A 19,579-nucleotide genomic window follows, 5' to 3' on the forward strand; every position below is an offset into this window, starting at 1 on the left:
AAGGAAACCTTAACAATTCATCATCATTATCTCATTAATTAAAAATCTTTGTGCTTTTAATTTTGGCTTTTTTTGGTGAGTTTTTGTTTGTTTTCAAATCATTTTTTCATTTTGGTGATCAAGCTATTGGAAGTGAAAAGCCTTTGGACGCTAAACAATCTGTGTGCAACTAAAAAGTAAAAATGTCAACTTTAAAATAGCGGTAAATATTCAATAATCTCCAACAGGCAGGGGAAAATTTTGTGCTTCCTACATCTGTAAAAAAGAAAATTAAAATATAAACTATCAGTCCTCATGACTGGTGAATTCTATACTTGCAAATTCATACTCTTTGCTATGATTCCTTGGTATCTGCAAAATCAGTACTCGAGGCAGTTTTGTGGTCTTTCTTGGGTAGGAGCAGAGGAGAGGAAATTTGAGTCAACAGATGCACATGGTCCCAACTGAGGTCATACAAATCCATACCTGTCACACTGGTTCCTCTCACAGGTATCCATTTTGCATCGATTTAGTGCCAGATTTTTCACAGTTTTGTGCTTTTTGTTTAAAACAGGAGTACCCACACATAGTGCTTAAGTGCTGTCTTGGGTTCCTGAACTCAAGAAAGCTGTGAGAGGCCTTATATGTATTCCACAGCTTTGTTCAGGTCTGAGTTCTAGTGCTGCAGGTTGCAAGTTCAATGTCAATGAATCAGCTACACATATTAAATGAGGTGTCTTTAAACAGAGGCACACATAAAACAAGGTTATGAAAATTTGCGACAACAAGCTCAAACGAACCTAATCCTGTGACTTACCCTGGTTCAGTGTTTACTAATCCAGGGTACATTCTTGGGTACACCTAAGAATTTCAGTGAATAAGATTATTTTAGAATTTCATGAGCAACTATTAAGCATCAAACATCGTGCTGAACTCTTGTACCAGCATTATGTGTCTGTAATTTAGGCAGAAAGAAAACCGTATCCAGTCTGACAATAGACTGCTATTCATAAAGTCCCTATTTTTAGAAAATTTGGCCCAATTAGTCACTATTTCAGTAAATAGCAGCCACTCCAAGGCCACACAAGCTTTCCTGTCAAAGTTGCAATTCATGCCAAGTGAACTGAATGGACTTCATGGGATTTAGTAGGGGACTTCTGGAAACCACAAAGGTCATTTCCTATAGAAGACGCCACCCAAAAGTCCTCCTGACCTTCCACATCACATGGCCACAGAATGGACACAGCCCACAACCCATACCCAAACCGTTCCTGGCCAGATTCCAGACCAGAGGCAGAAGGTCAGGCCCATGGGTAGAAATACTGGAAGAGCCCCCGTTTCTAGGGTCTTCCACTGATTCTGGATTGTACAAAACATCTTTGCCTTCTCAGACACCCAGTGATGCTGCTGCAGTTCATCCAGTTTCCTATTCTTATTCTTGGTTGTCTTATATTTAACACAAAGTAATAAGCCAGGAGGTCAAAGCTTGAGCAGCTTTCTCTAGTTTCTAGGGACTCTCTAGACACAATCTAGGCTGGTTCTAGATCTTGATCATATGAAAGGTATCTTGAGCACCCCTGATCTGAAAATCCAAAATCCCAAATGCTCCAGAACCAGAAGCTTTTTGAACATCGATATGATGTCACTGGTAGAAAATTCTACACCTGACCTCATGCAACAGGTCTTGGTAAAAACGTGGGAATGCTAAAAGTATTGTCTAAAATATCTTCAGGGTATGTTTATAAGGAGTAGATGAAACATAGATAAATTGTTTAGACTTGGACCCTGTCCTAAAAATATCTCCTTAAATGCACAAGCAAATATTTCAAAATCTGGAAAAAAATTCAAAATCAGGAGACTTCTGGTTCTACTTATTTTGGATAAGGTATACTCAACCTGTATTTAACTCAGAGTTGATTCCACAGTTTCTTTTAAATTCTGGGTGTACTATCAATGTACCCTGTTTTGGTCTGTATCTTATACTGCCCCTAGGAGAGGCTAATTGTTTAATCAGAATTATATTAAATTTATTGTCATTTTTTTATAAGTTCAGTGAAAAGTAATACACATGTGACAGCAAACAAAACTGCCTAGCTGTGAACTCTGATCCACTTTGAAAGGATCCAAGTAGCTATATGTTCTGGAATATTCCATAACACTGCCAAGATGGAGACAATCCTGAACTATATGTATTCATACAAAACTGACACATCTTCATAAGCTATTATCTTTGAAGATTCCATTTTCCTATCAAAGGAGGAATTTACTAGGACTACTTGTTCTACCGAGTAGAAAATTCTTATGTTTCCAAATACAGGAAGAAGTACTTCAAGAATTACAGGTAGAATTGAGCCAGTAAGTGACAGCTTTCAGAGAATGACATCTTCATCCATTAAGGCCAATATTGTTGAACACGAATATGAACATGTAACTCAAGGAGATGGATATATTTTAAGAAGCTCAGACTCCTAGGACAATTTGAAAGCAGCAATTTCCAAGCCTTTCATTCTAGAAAAATTATTGAATAATCCAGGAAACACTGAAGCGCCACATGATTCTTTAAGTTATTTTCGAAAAGTTATCATGGTCCTTTATTTTTTGACAGGCTACCTTTTGAATTGACTATTCTTGGGTCATTTGGTAGCTCTGTGGATCATATCACAGAACTGTTGAATTCTGGAGCCAGGTATGGCTTTTTGAACATCGGCATGATGGCACGGGTGGAAAATTCTACACCTGACCTCATGCAAGGTCCTAAGTAACCAAAAAGTCCTAAGTAATCAAAAGGAAAAAGCATGAAGGATCCCTGTAGGGGCAGGAGGCGCTTCTGCATGTCATCACACGCCATGATACACTGAAGAACTACACGCCATAATCTGGTGTCCACTATTATTTAAAATAATCATCAATGCTGGGTATTATCTCACTGTCAGATTTCGGTGACCACAGGGCCAGTGGGGACAGAGAGGAAGTTGGGTCTGGGTGGGACTGAAGCTAAAGGAATCAGGCTATCCTGAGGATAGAAGCTGAGGGAGGCAGAACCCTGGGTCCCAACAATGTCCCAGGCCTATTCCCAGAAACCTGTGAGTATGTGAGATGATGTGGCAATTGGGACTTTGCACACGTGAAAATGGGGAGATTAGCCTGGACCCTTTGGGTGGGCCCCGTGTAACCCAAAGGTCCTTACAGGAGACAAGAAGGAGATGTGGTGACGGAAGCAGAGCAGCAGAGCAAGGGAGAGAGAGACTTGAAGATGTTCTGCTGCTGGCTTTGAGGACGAGGCCAGGAACCCAGAAAAGTAGGCGGCCTCCAGGAGGCAGGACAGGCCGGGATCTCCACAGCGTGGCCAGGAGGAACACAGCCTTGACGACTCATCGACATAAACATCTCACCTCCAGAACCATAACATAATGAATGAGTGTTGTTTTCAGCCACTAATTGTGTGGTGATCTGGTACAATGAAGCAATATGCAGGCCAACACTCTGTAGGCCACTGTCCTAGGGGTGAAATGGTGAGATGGGGCAGGGTCAAGCTGTGGTCAGCACTACAGGGTTCAGTGCACTAAGTTGGGGAGCCCATCCATCTAGAAAGAGAACCTTGGCCAGTGATTGGAGGAGGCAGGCTAGAGGAGTTGAACCAGGGCCCTAGTCCCAACAAGGACACCATAGCACCGAATGCTATGTCCTGGAACTTGGGTGAGCTGACTAGAGGTCCCAAGATGGGCTAAGGGACTTCAGGTATGCCGGCACCTAAGAAATTACCCCCAGGCATGCCTTAGGGCAAGAAAACACATTCCAGGTCCTATCCAACAGAGTGGGAAGAGTGGGTAGTATCTTGCCTGAGGGGCTGGGGTGGTGGCTCAGCAGTAGAGCTCTGGCCTAGGACATGGGAGGTGCTGGGTCTCATCCTCAGCACCACATAAAAACAAAGAAATAAAATGAGGTATTGTGTCCAACTAAAACTAAAAAAAAAAAAAAAAAAAAAATACTTCTTCAAAAAATATATATCTTGCCTGATTAATCAGGGAAGTCCCCAAACAGAAACCTAGGATCTGGTCAGACAGACTGAGGATGATAAGGACTGAAATAGTAGTACCTGGGGTTACTATGCAATAATGAGATAACAAAATACTAAAGATCATACTATTTTTTAATCGTATAGAGTTATAAAACACCTGCCTATGCATGATATAAACTCAGAAATACCATAGAATAATATCAATAATCTTGACTTCAAGAAAATAAAAGATAAAAACTTTGTTGTGGCCAAAAACCATTTAAAGAGTAAAGGGAAACAGGAAAAATGTTGGTAAAACATTTAACTGACCCAGGAGTAATTTTTATATTAACCAAAGTGGTCTTATAAATCAATAAGAAAAGTATGAGTAATTTAAATAGAAAAGTGGGCAAAAACATAAGCAAGCAATTTCCAGAAAAATAAATTCACTGATTGTCTCAACACACATAGATTGAACATCATCTCTGAGCTAGATTGAGCATCTTCTACTGCTGAAGTTACTAGAAATGAGCAGTAACAAGACAGGCCAGGAGCCTGCTGTAAGGTGCAGCATTGGTAAATTTTAAGTGTTAACCTGGCTAGACCAGGCACCCAGTTCTTTGGTCAAAAACCAGTGTAGATATTTCTGTAAGGCTGAAAATTGGGAACCCTCCCTACTCTATCAAATCCAAACTCAGCAGCAATATAAACTCTTGCCGAAACTTGAGGTTGCTGACTTGTCTTAAGGTCTGAAACTTTAAGCTGATTTTCTCAAGTATTTTGTCACAGTGTGTGAACTTTCTGATCAAATGTTAAACTCCCAAGTCAAAATGAACCACAGGAATAAACTTACCAACTGCAAAACATCGGTTTGTTTTCCACTTAGGAATAAAGTGAATACGAGGACATTTTAAAATGTAAATTACAACTTTGGTTCAAACCCATTCTTAATATCTACTCTTTTGTGAAAAAAAAAAAACTTCCTTTATATGTGCTTTTAGCTGCATTCTCTGTTCAAACATACTTTTAATTTGGGGTGAGGGGTGACAGAGAGGCACAAACTCCTCATAGAACAATCGTCAAACCAACACAAGGAGAAATAGGTTATTAGAGCAATACTTTATTTGGTGAATGAGAATACTTAACCAATTAATAGAGATTAAGCTTAGTATGAAAGAGGTGGTGGTGGGTGGGAGAAGAGAATTAGAGAATTGCTGGGAAACCTTTAAGTCAACAAATACAGTCACCCCCTAAGTGACAATATTGGTCATAATCTCTCTTAGTTTACTCTGCATTGCACAAGGCAGACGCAGGAGGCTGTGGAATGTAATCTGCTTCTTCTAAGCGGCTGAAAAGGGAACTTAAAGCTTCCTTTCTCTGAAGCATAAACAGCCTCTGAAACTCTGAAAAAACAGGGCTCATTACCAAGACACCGAGGTTAAGCTCAAGCTATAAAGGTTTTAGAATTAAAGGAACTCTATGCTCCTGCAGGATCAGTACAGCCATGCTACCTCCATCATAGGGAAGAGTTTTCTGTCCTCCCAAGGCAGGAAAAAGCTTGTGAAATTCAGGCCCCAAATTCTATTGAGCTGTTAGTAATTTCTGTAATCTCTTCTTTATGCATCTTCCTTCATAAGCTAACTAGAGGTTAGTAACTACTACTGGGTTGTATTTGTTCTTATTTCAATCAGTAATTTTTGTTTTTACTTTTTTAGGATAAAAGCAGAACTGCATTCTGGATGCTCTTCTAGGAAAGCTACTGGCACCAGGTGGAGCTTTGCCCCTTGAGCCACGTGGGCATAACCATAAGCACCCGTTCTTCTGGTAGCCAAGAAGGATTTCAGACCAGGAACAAACGAGCCCCTTAAAATCCACTCTCGAAAATGCAGTGACATGTGTCACAGTGAAATGTCCTGCTCTTGTGAAACAAAATGAGACCAGAAAATATTCTGCAGGCAGAGCCTTAATAAAATTGGTATTTCATTTACCTTCAAGTCCAACCCTCACATCCATTTCCTATGAGCAGGGATTATTTGTTTTCAACTGATTTTAACAATTAGATCAAATATAGGTCTAACCTGCAAATGCATGTCACTATTCAGTTGTATTTATGGCCATTCTCAAAGTCTTTTGATCATAGAAACCAAAATACATGTGGGCTTATGAGTTGAGAAGGTCCCAAGATGTTTTGCAGGAAGAGCAGGAGGTCTATTGACAAGAAGGCACAATTGTTTTGAGCCATATGGTGGGAAAGAGAATTCTTGATATTGCAACTCTTCACGGTTATTAACTTCTAGCATTTTCTCATTTGTATTCAGCTCCAGAATTGGGAGAAATGGCCTCTGGGTTTGGTCAGTGGCTCTCTGGCTTGCACTGTGGAAAAATGATGTCTTCTGTCCTATCACTGCATGACATCCTTTGGTTTGGGAACTCTCAGCAGCACACGCACATATGCTCTTTGGTTTCATCTGGTGATTGGTTTTTCATGAGATGATATAACTTAGTTAGGATTTAGGAGCCATCCGTGACCATCCATCCACAATTATATCACGTTACAACAATATCAGGAGCTCATGAACTCACCAAGAGTCCACGATCATGTATTAAAGTAACAGTAGGAATTAAACAGCATCTTTAATCTACTATGAATGTAAAACTCAGTAGAGAGAGAGAGGAGGAGAGAGAGAGAGAGAGAGAGAGAGAGAGAGAGAGAGAGAGAGAGAAGAGAGAGAAAAGTAAACATTTTTGGCACATGAATTTTGGAGCACAACACAGTAGGCATTGTGTTAAAGGACAATTTGTCAGAACACACTGTGTCATTTCTTTTCTGAGCATAGAATCAGTAAGTCCAAGAGAATGGCTTATCTTCAATCAACATAAATTGCTCAGTGAGATAATTAAAGACCCAAGTCATTAAGGGCTCAGTACGAAGGCTGATATTAAAAATGAATCTGTTCTGCAAATGAGCCACATCGGGTCTCTTCCTAGTTAGAATATGAAACCACCTGCCTCCCTCAATCGCAATCTCTATAGAAGAGGATTTAGGTTCTGATTATGCCAGCAAAATGATTTTTTTTGTCACAGTGATAATTGATTCTCACAGCTGTAAGAATTATTGGTAGTAGCAAAATAATTACTATTGGAGGTTGGTCACCACCAACTAGAGAGAACCAAAGGTTCTTACAGATTTAGCTCTACAATGAAGCCATAAAGTCCTATGAATGAACATAAAAGGGGCCTCATTAACTTTTAAAAAAATATGGCAAATAAAGAAAAAAATTCAAATGGTATAAAATGGTATACAGTAAAAAATCATTTTTCCTGCCCTTTCCTCTAAGAATCAACCCCTAGCAGTTTTCTATATATTCCTCCACGCACTTCTGGACATAGAATCATAGGTGTCCACATGCAACGCTGCTTAAAGACATAAATAAAAGTATACACTACAATGTCAAGCTGCTGCTTATTCCTTCATATCTTATCTTTGCAATTATGCTGTATCAGCACATGCAAAGTAACCTCCTTCAGGTATACAGTCAGTAAGTACGTATATGATACAAATGATATCACTTCAAATGTACAAACACTCTTAACTTCCAGATAGGCTAATGAGCATCAAAGGACCTTGGAAACTAACTGTGCCCATGGAACTCCTTCTGGCTATTGCCACTGGGACTCAAATCCAGAAAACTCAAATTCTTTACGTGCACAGCAAAACGCATCAGCTCCCTGGCCATAAACAGAGGACAGCTGTAGTTGAGAGATGATGGAAGAAAATAAGATGCACTTAAAGCCAAGAAGCATGTAATGCAGAGTCCCACCTAATCCTCCTAATCTCCCGAAAAACAGTATACTGAGAGTCCAAATTCCCCATTACTGTCCACTCGTCTGTTCCCAAAGCAAGAGTCAATTTTCCTCCGAGCCCTCGCCTGTCCTTAATCTTCCATGACTTGGTTTCCACTCAAAAATGCCATCCACTCTCTCCATCAAGCCCAGATGACTGAGAACAGGGAAGACAGTAAATCATCACTGAGAAGGCCCAGGGTGGATTTTCTGAATAAAAATATGCATAATTCAGGAGTCTGAAGAACTATTCCTGGAAACAGATGATGAAGAACTCAGGCTCTTTCCAAGGGTCCGGCTCAATTCACTATCAGTTAAACAAGCTGTACTTCCTGGGAAAGCAGATATTTGATTAAACTTAGTAGGCAAGAAGGGCAGCTATTGTTGGGTCCTGGTGGCTCCTCCAGATGTTACAGAGAGTCACTCAGCACTGAATCCTGTATCAGATGCTAAAAGGCAGCCACACTTGGTGTCCCCAGAGAGTTCTACCATGTAAAGGTCACAGTTCTGGTACAGTGGAGTTGGTAGTAACTAATGCTACATACCCCTTTGGAGGCAAGGCTTAATCCCCAGGGGCCCTCCGGAAACACATTAACTTGCTACTGTCCTGCCACAGCCTCTAGATTAGCTGGGATTGCAGGCACACACCACCATGCCCTGCTCTTCTCACCCCTCCAGTAACCATTTATTCAGAGCCCCTAGTGACTAAGCAAATGAGAAAGTGTTTGGGGGCAACCACGACATGGTATTTTCACTCATAACAGATGCATAAGTACACTTTAAAAGTGATGAGGTTAATTGCATACAGATGTGATCTTTAATACCTCTGACACACAAAAAAATTAAACCATAAGACAGACCAAAGACTAAGGATAGGAAATTTATTTAATTTTGCCTTTGAAGGAGTAATGCATATGCACACTGCAGAGCCTGTTGGCCACTTTGGGCTAAGTAGGACAAGTCAGAGAGGCCCATGTGCAGGGACTTGGTGGCAGCTCTACATATTTTCTAACATCTCAATGTTTTAAGGACCCAGCAGTCTCCCTGGGAGTGTCAGGTTTACCTGATGATAGAGGTGTTGGGTAGACCCGTAACATATGATGGCATCTCTGTAGAGTCAGATGTGATAGGAAAAGAAAAAGAAAACTATTGTTGGATCAGACATCAGAGAACAGAGTGTCTAGGAAGTCTTCCCACCCAGGATATTTTCTACTGATTTATGCCAAGTTCTTTGGAAGAAAGGGCTCCTACTCTTTATAACATGAGCCCATGGTAAGAATCACCAGAGGAGTAGCTAATTGTTAAGATATTCCTAGGTAGAGTAGAAATTTATTGATTTATATGTCTAAATAAATACTAAAAATCATGCAAATAAGATGGCTTAAAATAATTTTCAAGAAATTGCTTATTTAAAATTATGAATTGAACAAATTACTATAGCCACAGTATGCAAAGGTGATATAATTGGTCAGGTTCTTGTGTAAAGATCATACATTCCCATTTGTGATTCTTGTAATAAAAAGAAGAAACTATAAGAAAATGTTCAGAAGATGTTCGGGATTGAGCCAGATTTTTTTTTTCAATTGTTGCACTAATTTATCTATTTATTCAGACCCCCCTAGTGACTAAGCTAAGCTAAGATCTCTAAACTCTGGAAATACAGTTCATCTGGAATAGGTCATCTTGTATTGCATACAGCAGGTAAACATGTGTCTCAGGCGGTTGGTATATATTACTCCAGATAGAAATGGAAGCCAAGGAGTTGCCTCCTGAGACTCCACCAAGATCTGTAACTGAATAATGTGTTTCCAGGACCCCCCTGGGAATTAAGCCTTGCCTCCCAAGAGGTATGCAGCAATAGTCACTATCAACTCCACTGCACCAGAACTGTGACCTCTGCTAGGCCTTAAGGAAGCAAAAATGCTAAGACAGTGATCCTGTTTTCCAGGAGTGTAAATTAGAAAAGGCAATCATGTAAACAAATAAGAGCTAAATAAATAAATAAATCCAAATAAAATAATAAAACCACAGTATGAGGCACAGTTAAGAAAGAAAAAGAAAGAAAGAAAGAAAGAAAGAAAGAAAGAAAGAAAGAAAGAAAGAAAGAAAGAAAGAAAACAAACCAGAAAAGACTATCTTAATCTTACAGAAGGGAGGTTAAGAAGAATATTAGAGGGCAGAGGATGTAGCTCAGTGGTAGAGTGCTTGCCAAGGCTCTGGGTTTGATTCCTAACTCCAGAATAAAAAAAATTTTTTTAATGTTTTAACTTCTTTCTGTTAATTATCTAATTATTAGAAAATAACATGTAGAATAATTATTCAGCACAAATTCACATGTATTAATAACTTGTTAAAATTTTATGATTCTCAATCCATATCTGAAGAATTCATTTTTTTTTCCAAATTGAATTTATTTTCTTTTTGTTGTAGAAATCATACTCAGCAAGGCACCAAGCGCCACAGGGAGAGATGGAGAACTCAGGTTTATTGACGCCAGAAGACCCCGATGAGTTGGTGCTCTGAAGTTCTGGGCCACGAGCTGAGGTTACACAGGGTGTTTATAGGAAATCTGACATTATTTCTTAACCATTACAACATCAATGGGTTTGAATTCTCCGCCACCGTGGCCAAACACTATGCTCAGGGAATTTACGATAAGTAGTTCACAGGTATAGAACAAAGACAGTAAAATATCTCTGATGTTATTGAGAAGTGGCCTTCACCACAGGCAGCAGTAACTTCAGATGACTTGAGTTTACCTCCTTAAGAACTATAGTTCTAAGAACTAAGCCAACAAGGTTATAGTTAAGATAGCAGTTAATTGGCCTACCAATTAAGTGATATAGCTACATTTCTACAGAGTTCAGAAAGTTTCAAAGTATAGGAAAATTAACCCTTTCTTAGGCATTGGTTCTCATCATAATGTTCATATAACTCATTTTAGAGTCAGGTTTGGTGTCCCTGTCACATTTTAATTTTTTATAAAATTGTCTATAATTCACTATGAAGTTGCATTTTATGATTACTAAGTTTTAAGCTGCCCACAATTTCAATTCTTTCTTCTCTACTGACCATAATATTTTTACTTGGAAAATACTCTTTCTATACATGCTAAAACACCTAGTAAATTCACCACAAATCCTGCTAAATGCATTGAATTGTAAATTTTTAATCAAAATATATAAATGGTTCAGCCTAAACATTTTTTATAGGTAGGGTTATTTTGCTACTTTTCTTTGAAAAATACAAACTTTCTTTGAAAAAATACTTTTTTTAAAAAGGATATAACTGTGAAATAAATTATCCCTACTAATGATTTTTAAATGTTTCTCCCAAATTGGATGCTGCAATCTATTCAGACTTCTCGATTTCTTCCCATTGCTGTACAGATATAAAATTATCCAAATAAAAATAGAAGCTTCACTAAGATGCTTTCCACAGCCTGAATTATTTCAAAGCACAATTATAGATTTTGAAAACTAACTCATACACTATTTAAGCTTTCATCATTTAATTGGTTCAGTTTCTTTTGTAGAGATTTGCTTCAAGATTTATTTTCAATCAATGATTGCAATTACCTATGAACTTCAAACGTTACTGTTTGGGGCACTTAATACATAGTACATTGATTATAGATTTCTAACTTTAAAAAATTTTTTTAATTTGTTTTAATTAGTTATGTGTGACAGTAGAATGCACTTTGATACATCATATATAATGGAGTATAATTTTTCATTCTTCAGATTCTACATGATGTAGAATACCACCAGTCGTATAGTTATATATGTACATAGGGTAACAATTTCTGATTCATTCTACTATCCTTCCTTCCTCCTTACCCATTCCCCCTCTTCACTCCCCTCTACCTAATCTAAAGTAACTATATTCTTTCCTAATCTTCCACCCATTGTGAATTAGCATCTGAATATCAGAGAAAACATCTGGCTTTTGGCTTGAAGGGGACTGGCTTATTTCACTTAGCATGATATTCTCCAGCTCCATCCATTACTGATAAATGCCATAATTTCATTCTTCTCTAAGGTTGCGTTTTTTAACCAATGAAACCAAAATATGGGGAGTTTGTTCACAAAGAAGGTTGATACCAGTTTGGTACATTTAAATCAATTTCCAAAGAATTCTCTTCAAAGGCTATGGAGCAGGTAGCTTAGGAAGGATAATACATGCCTAGAATAAACAGGAGAACAGAAGAATCTAACCAGAATTGCAGGAAAGGAGTTCAGATCCGTGCAGAGAGCTGGGCTGAGGCTGGAAACCATTTAAATCTCAGCAGCTCCAACCTGTCCAACCTGTTTCCTGCCCTGGCCCTGCAGCCCAGATGCAGATGCAGAGGATGCAGGCAGCTGCACTGGTGCTGGGTTCTGCATTGCAAGGTGGCTGCATCAGGCAAAGAGGGAAAGATGCTGTCAAGAGAGTGACCGTGGGGATGAAGCTGGAAGCTTGTTAGGCAGGATAGGGAAACCCTGGGGGTTGGGGAGGCACTGTCCTCGGTAATATCAGACAACAAAAAAGGATGGTGGTGCCTTTTTTCATTGTTGTGATTTGTTACAAAAAAAGAAATTGAGTTTGCCTCAGCTAGACTGAAGGCAGTGATAGAACCTAAGATTTCGGAGCTGGGCAGTCTTGCGGAAGACAGTTCTAGAGAGTGGCCACAGTGTTGTGTTGTTTTTCACTGCAGTTGTAAGACAGGAGCCAGTTGGTCATGGAGCGCAGTAGGTCATAGTGTGGGTTGTCTACATCGACACTGAAAGCACCACACTGGTCACCCTGGTCACAGAAGCTGGGGAAGGGGGTAAAATTCTATTGGTCACCAAAGTCAACATATGAAAGAGCCTGGCCAGACATACAGGAAAGAGCTGGCAGAAAGGAGGAAGGCTGGCTGGGGACAAAAGGAGCAAGGATTTTTCACTTCAAGATGTAAAATTAATCCCGGGGATGTGGCCGAGGGGATCTAACAGAACTCTACACACCTGTTTCCACACCAGAACAAAAGCCTCTCCATAATCGAAGCTTTGTTCCCTTCCCCCAGGACAAAACTGGGAGTTTCATGCATTCCAGGGGCTGCCGCACCCCAGCATCACCAAAATGCACTGTTCATAAGGTTCCACAGATTCAAGGAGATGAGATTTTGAAAACCATCTCAGGAGCTGAAAAGACTTCCCTAGCAAATGCAGAAAACCCACCAACTGGATTTCTAACAACTATACTTGTTTCATGCAGATTTACGGTAAGAACACAGGGACAGCAAAAGACACATGAGATCCATGGTATTTTAAACCTGGGACCTCAAGCTTGTCTCATAACAAACAAACAGAACAACAATAAAACCCCCTCTGTTTCACAGAGGCCAGGCACCGAATAAAAGATCTCATCAAAGACAGAAGGGAGTCCCGAGTCAGTGGCTCCCTCCTTTGATCCAGTGCTCTTTCCACTTACAATACAGCTAAATCAATTTCTTAAATAAACCTTGTAAGAGTTCCCCCAAAATCTCTTTCCAGATGGCTGATAAAATCTCCCAAGTGAGAAATGTTTGAGATGACGGACACGCCAAATACCCTGATCTGATTATGACACTGGATGCATATGTGGTGCTCATGGCAGAAGGGCATTAAGAAGTCAGGGCAAGTGGTACCTTCAATGCTTTAACAGAAAAGAGAGGGTCTGGATGCTTGAAAGGAGTCAAGGAGCATTATAGAAATTAGAGAAATTCCAAGGCAGGAATTCACACATGGCATTTGCAGGGCATGGTTTCTTTGGAGCAGAGCGCTATTTCTTTGATTAAGTCATCAAACAGAATTGCAGTCTGGAAATACATCAAACTAGAATGTCTAATCAGGTATATTCTGCATTTTTTTTTTTTTTTTACTGTAAAGGAGTTCTTTCCACAAGCTCTAAGTTTTTAATCTACTAGGAAAAAGAGAAGCAATGAAGACTCATAATAAGAGGTCTTTATTTTTATCTAACAATCTGAGCTTGCTGACTTTCAAATATTAAATTGAAATCTCTAAATCTAGTAAATATCTGTGCAATCCATAAATGAGGAAATGGATAATTTCTGCAATTGATGCTTTATATTCTAAGCCTGGTTCTTCTCCTTAATGTACTTTTACAGATTTTATGACCAGAAATTACTTTCAAAACTTTAAATATTGTTCATGGAATGTATGAAAATTGGGGAGGGGGTGTAGCTTAGTGATAGAATGCTTGCCTAGCATACATGAGGTCACAGGTTTAATTCCCAGCACAGGGAAAAAAAATTATGGAATTTAAAAGTTATACATACTTTGAAGAACTCACCAGATGTTTAATGAAAGAGGTTCTGTGCCACTCAAACTGGATTAAATTTGGTAATTGGATGTTTAGAAAAATATCGTGAAAATGTTTAAGCAAAAAATGTATTAAAAACATGATTATAAAACCTCTAGACAAAGAAAGACTATGTATATCTGTGAAAGGGCTAATTCACCAAGAAGAGATATAATAATTATAAACATACAAGCCACAGACATCAGAGCCACCAAATATATGAAACAAGCATTGACAGAATTGAATGGAGAAATAGACACCTCTGAATAGTAGGTAACCTCAATACACCACTTTCAATGGACAACCAAAGAAAAGATCACAAAAGAAACAGAGGACTTGAACAATGCTATGGGCCAAGAGGGTCTAACAGACACAGAGAGAGCTGTCACTCCACCAGCAACAGAGAAACACATCTTTCTCAAGTTCACATGAGACTTTCTCCAGGAGAAACCACACGTTAGGTCACAAGACAAGTTTTAACAAACTTAAAAAGACTGAAGTCACACAAAGCATATTCTCTGATCACAATGGAAGGAAACCAGGAATCAGTAGCAGAAGGAATGTGGAAATTCACAAATAGGAGGAAATTCAATCAGCACCATCTTAAACACCAATGGGCCAAAGAAGTAGTCAAAAGGAAATTAGTAAATATTTTGAGACAAATGACATATCAAAACCTTTAAAGTACAGCAAAAGCAGGATTCAGAGGAAATTTATGAGTGTAAAAGCTTAACACTGAAAAAGATGAAGGCTCTCCATCCAAAAGCATGACCGTATGGGCAGCTTCATGAAGCTGATCCTGGTATCACTGGTTCATGATGACACTGAGCCTCAGTTTTCTTTCTTCATCTGTTTACTTCTCTTAGCCCTTTATGTCTTAGTAGGATTTCCAGTGGACAAAATAAATAAATAACAAAGCATATTGAGTATTTAGCCAGGAGAGTGAAAGAGCAGCAGCATTAGCCAGAAGCACTGAATTGGCTTCTGCAGTATCTCCAGATATGGCTCCTGCCAGGATGTCACACAGCCGAACTGAACTCAAAAGCCCTTCATGGAGTAAATCCTTCACCAACTGAGTCCTCCCAGATGGAGACCCTTCTAGATGGAGACCTTCTGAAATAGAAAAGACCCTCACAAACGGAACCTTCACAGATGGGGTCCCTTACAGAAGAAGACCCTCCCAAATGGAACTCTCTCAGATGGGGATCCCTCACAGACTGTGCTCTTTGTCCCATCCCAGCTCCTCAATGCCTCTTTGTCCCAGTCCTTTGGTCAGGAGCCCCTCACCTCACCAAAATATCCACCTGGATAACTTAATAGTCTCTGTTTCAGGGGGCGTCCCCTCAGAGGACCCTGAAGAATCCTCAAAGAAAGCATTCACTGTGGCCTATATTCTCTCTTCTAGAAAGACAGCTCCTTAGAGGACTAGTTGTGCTTGCTAGTGTCCCCCAACCTCCTTCCCGCCAACTTAACACTGACCAGAAACCACGGGAACTCTAGGCTTTCCATTGGTGTCCATGGTGAACAATGATAAGATTTTGTTAATTTACATGTAAATACATTAAGGTGTTACATTCAGAGACTTCTGTCTTCGTGATGACGCTTGGTTACTTGGCTTTCTATTGACAGTAATAATTTGTGTTCTAATTAAAAATGTTTCTGGGAACACAGTGTATAAATTGTGAATACAATAATCCCAAGACAGCTAACACCAGAGACCTCCCAACCAGGGAACTGTTCAAACAGCGTCTTGCACAAGCCAACAGAGAACATAAACCATATTTCCTCTTGGAGCTGCATATATTTTTATGTCTTGGGTTACTTGGGAACGAAATTAACATTCTTTAAACAACATGAGTTTAATTCTTCATTTTTCAAGCTCAGCAGGTGACTGGATGTACGTATTTGAATACTATCATGGAAGCAATGAAATATTTAAAATATTTGTATCTTACATGGAATAAGCACCATGTAACAAATCACAACAATGAAAAAAGGCACCCATCCATTCATTCACTAATTGAAAATATTATTTAAGTAAGAAATTTAATAACTCTTGTTCATGGAATGAAATTGTTCTAGTGAATTCCTATGATGCTAATGAGAAAATTATTTTTCCTCACAAACCACTATAAACTAGAATATTTTCTAGTTATCTTTGCTTTTGGAATACTTACTAAATCACAATTAATCAAGTTTTCCAGGTAAACTGCACTGTTCACATTAATAATACCTACAAGCCAGGTACAATGACACCAGCCTATAATGCCAGCAGCTTGGGAGGCTGAGGCAGGAAGATCACAAATTGAAAGCCAGCCTGGACAACTCAACAAGACCATCTAAAAATAAAAAGGGCTAGGGATGTAGCTCAATGGTAAAATGCCCCTAGTTTAGGTTCAACCCCTAGCACCCATCCACCCGCTCCCACAAAAAAATTCCCTAAAAGAATTTTCTTCCTAGAAAGGGCTATCTGGTATTATATCACACTGGTCAAGAGTGTGCACTGGGCAGAGTGGATGTCCCAACCTCTTTGATCAGATTCTTCATGAAAAAATAGGATAATACAGACTCCTAGGTGTGTTGTAAAGATACATGAGGAAACAAATACGTACTAACCATTATTACTTTCTATGTGATCTTTATTAATAGAGTAAATAGTTATCAAGTACATACTGTAAGGTGTGAGCAGTTATCTAGCAGACAACAAAGCCCGGGTTACCTTTTCTAAGATGGCGACAGTGCTATGGAGATAGATCAAGTTGAGGATGGGGACAGGGAATGGAGGTGTGTGTGGCAGGAAAATGGAGGAAGCCATGGCTCTTTTATTCAGGAGGGCTGGGGGTATATGTCAATGACAAGGTGACATCTGGCAGAAATTCTAGCATTTCCTTCATTCGGAGAGCACTAAGATTTGTAAGGGGCAGTTTTCCCGGCAGAGAGTAGAGCGGGAACAGAGGCTCCATGGGGGTGCCAGCCCAGCATTCTTGAGGAACAGCAAGAAGCCAGTCTGGCTGCAGCTGGATGGAAGAGCGAGAGAGAAGTGGGAAAGAAGGTCTGGGGGGTTCCCAGGAGCCAGGACAGACGGAGCCCTGGAGCCCAGTGAGGACTAGTCTTTGGCTGAGATGGGCTGCCAATAAGAGAGTTTAACAAAGGCAGAGAAAGGTCTGGCTAACACACCAGGAGAAAGAGCACCGTGGAGAGGGCTTGGGGGAGGAGCAGGTCTTCTACATGATGAAGGCTTGGGCCAGGGTGGTAGCCGTGGAGAAGATGAGAAGCAATGGGATTTGCTCTAAATCATGAAGTTGGTGACCACTAGATTTGCCAATGGGTTTATTGGGTGTAAGAGAAAAGGATAAGAATCGACACCAGGTTTTTGGCTCAAGAACCAGAAGAACATAGCCATCACTTGCTAAGATGAGACAGGCATCAGGAGAAGCAGATTTTGTAAAAAAAAAAAATTCAAATTTACTTTGGATATGATAAGTGAGTGATGTTTCTTACTCAGCCAAGTAGAACCACCGAGTAGACTGTTGGATATAACAGCCTAGAGTTCCAGAGAGGAGATAGAAATTCAAGTTAACCACATATAAAAATTAGTTCAATAGCAATATAATCTATTGTTTAAAAAAGAATGTATTTCTGATGCATCTTTTCAATTATTTCAACTTTGTTTATTTTCCTGCTCAAGCTATTATAGATGTGAAAGGGCAGGAGTTAAGGGGTGTCCTTCATTATCTCTAAATACATGGACTGATATTCCACAAGCAATGTAACATTTGAAATAAACTCAAAACAAAGTGACTTTTCATCTATAACTGATCTCAGTATCATACTGACCTTCCTACTGTCTAAAGGAGAAATGTTCCAAAAAAAAATAGCATTTTGAAAAAAAGGTAGTCTTTGAAAAAAGTTAGTTGTTGAAAACCCCAAATAAAATTTGAGTGTAGACCTCTATAAACAGTCAAGTCTCTTTTTCCTCATAGAGACAAATATGCTGCAATACTCAGAATCAAAACAGCAATTTAAAAAGTAATAAAATTAGGGTGCTGAGCATCCTCTATTATATTTGAGCTTCAGTGTTCCAATTAACGTTTCCTAGGAAACCCAAAACCTGACAGGCACAAATATTGCAAAATATACTCCCCTAAAATGTTACATCCTAAGTATTTAGAAATCAAAGACTTTCTAAGCTCTCCAAAAATAAAAACAAGAGCAAACATAAATAAGCAATCAAAACAACAAAAAAATATTTTCTACTGTCCCAGACCCCACCACTACCACCAGAAAAATGGATTCTTGGAAACAAAACTGTTGAGTCTTGCCAAACAAAAACCAAAATACAATAACAAAAACAATTACACAGCCCACAAAACCCTCAAACCAAACCAATGATTTTCCCAATAGTAGTAGATTTTGATACATTAGGGTTTTCTCTCATTGTTTTTTTTCTTTTAATTTCTTTTCTTTACTTCTTCTTTTTTTATCATTTCTTTTTATAAATCTCACTAATTTAGATCATTAATGGAAAAGAGGAAGGAATAAGAGACGTTCATTTCAATTTATTTCTGAACTGACAAAATACTTTATTTTTAAAAAATATTTATTTTTTTAGCTGTAGTTGGACACAATATCTTTATTTTGTTTACTTATTTTTATGTGGTGCTGAGAATTGAACCCAGGGCCTTGCACGTGCTAGGTGAGCTGAGCCACAAACACAACCCCTAACAAAATATTTTAAAGACATAACTATGACATTAAGATATACTTATATTTTAAACCAAACTGTTAAAAGTTTTACCAATTCTGTTGGGGACTAACTAGAATTAATGTACATTGTGATGACATGATTGTTTCCATGGAAAATAAATACACACAAAAAAACAACTACTAGAACTCATAAGTGAATTTAGCACAAAAACCAATTGCATTTTATATAATAGCAGCAAGCGACTAGAAAAATGAAATAGAATTCACTTAAAATAGGATCAACAAAATGAAATATTGAATACAAATATTGAAATACAAAATATTGAATCAACAAATTGAAATATTGAATATTTCAGAATATTTCAGAATAAACTGAACAAAGATATGGAAGGCCTTCATGCTGAAAATTATAAAACATGATGGAGAGTAATAAAAGATCTAAATCGAGATCTGATGTTTATTAACCGGAAGCTTAATTTTTTTTAAGCTTTCAATTGTTCCCAAACTGAAATACAGATTCAGTGTAATCCCAAATGAAATTCTAACAAGCATTTTTTAAAAGTTGATTGTAAAAATCTATATGAAAATAGAGACAATTTATTTTAAGAATGCCAAAGCTATTTTAAGAAAGAATAACAAGGTTGGAGGACATACACTACCTGATTTCAAGACTTACCATAAAGCTACTATAAATAAGAAAGTATGGTAATAAGAGATATATAGAGTAAT

At 38.6% G+C, this 19,579-nt stretch overlaps 1 protein-coding gene across 3 annotated transcripts in view; it reads right to left on the reverse strand.

The window, feature by feature from the left end:
- Camk1d (calcium/calmodulin dependent protein kinase ID) overlaps positions 1-19,579 on the reverse strand; it is a 387,368-nt gene that overhangs the window by 109,480 nt on the left and 258,309 nt on the right. The gene's annotated exons all lie outside the window — the stretch shown is intronic.

This window comes from Urocitellus parryii, chromosome 9, assembly GCF_045843805.1.
Source record: "Urocitellus parryii isolate mUroPar1 chromosome 9, mUroPar1.hap1, whole genome shotgun sequence".
NCBI lineage: Eukaryota > Metazoa > Chordata > Mammalia > Rodentia > Sciuridae > Urocitellus > Urocitellus parryii.